The sequence below is a fragment of the Sinocyclocheilus grahami genome, unplaced genomic scaffold, assembly GCF_001515645.1.
Source record: "Sinocyclocheilus grahami isolate Dianchi unplaced genomic scaffold, SAMN03320097.WGS_v1.1 scaffold207.1, whole genome shotgun sequence".
Taxonomy (NCBI): Eukaryota; Metazoa; Chordata; class Actinopteri; order Cypriniformes; family Cyprinidae; genus Sinocyclocheilus; species Sinocyclocheilus grahami.
The window spans coordinates 1,621,605-1,622,190 of NW_015505386.1; the positions used below are offsets into that span (position 1 = coordinate 1,621,605).

General features: G+C 37.7%; 1 protein-coding gene across 1 annotated transcript in view; it reads right to left on the reverse strand.

Annotated features, from left to right (window-relative positions):
- LOC107595687 (netrin receptor UNC5D-like) overlaps positions 1-586 on the reverse strand; it is a 220,115-nt gene that overhangs the window by 180,546 nt on the left and 38,983 nt on the right. The gene's annotated exons all lie outside the window — the stretch shown is intronic.

The following is a 586-nucleotide window of genomic DNA, read 5'->3' on the forward strand; positions in this document are numbered from 1 at the left end:
CTCAATATTATTAACTCGTCGTTGTCTTTAGGCCACGTCTCAAAACCATTCAAGCTGGCGGTTATTAAGCCTCTTATTAAGAAACCACAACTAGATCCTAGTGAACTGGCAAATTACAGACCCATTTCAAATCTTCCTTTTATGTCTAAAATTTTTGAAAAAGTTGTGTCTGCTCAATTGTGCTCCTTCCTGCAAAAAAATGATCTCTATGAAGAATTTCTCTATGAAGGTTTCAGGCCCCACCATAGCACAGAAACTGCACTTGTTAAAATTACAAATGACTTGCTTCTTGCGTCAGACCAAGGCTGTATCTCATTGCTAGTTTTACTTGATCGTAGTTCTGTGTTCGACACTATAGATCATACCATCCTCATAGATCAATTACAAAAATATACAGGTATTCAAGGGCAGGGTTTAAGATGGTTTAGATCCTACCTGTCCGTTCGCTACCATTTTGTTCATTTAAATGGGAAGTCATCTCAATTATCACCAGTAAAATATGGAGTGCCACAAGGATCTGTCCTAGGTCCTCTGCTATTTTCGATATACATGTTGCCCCTTGGTAATATTATTAGAAAATAAGGGA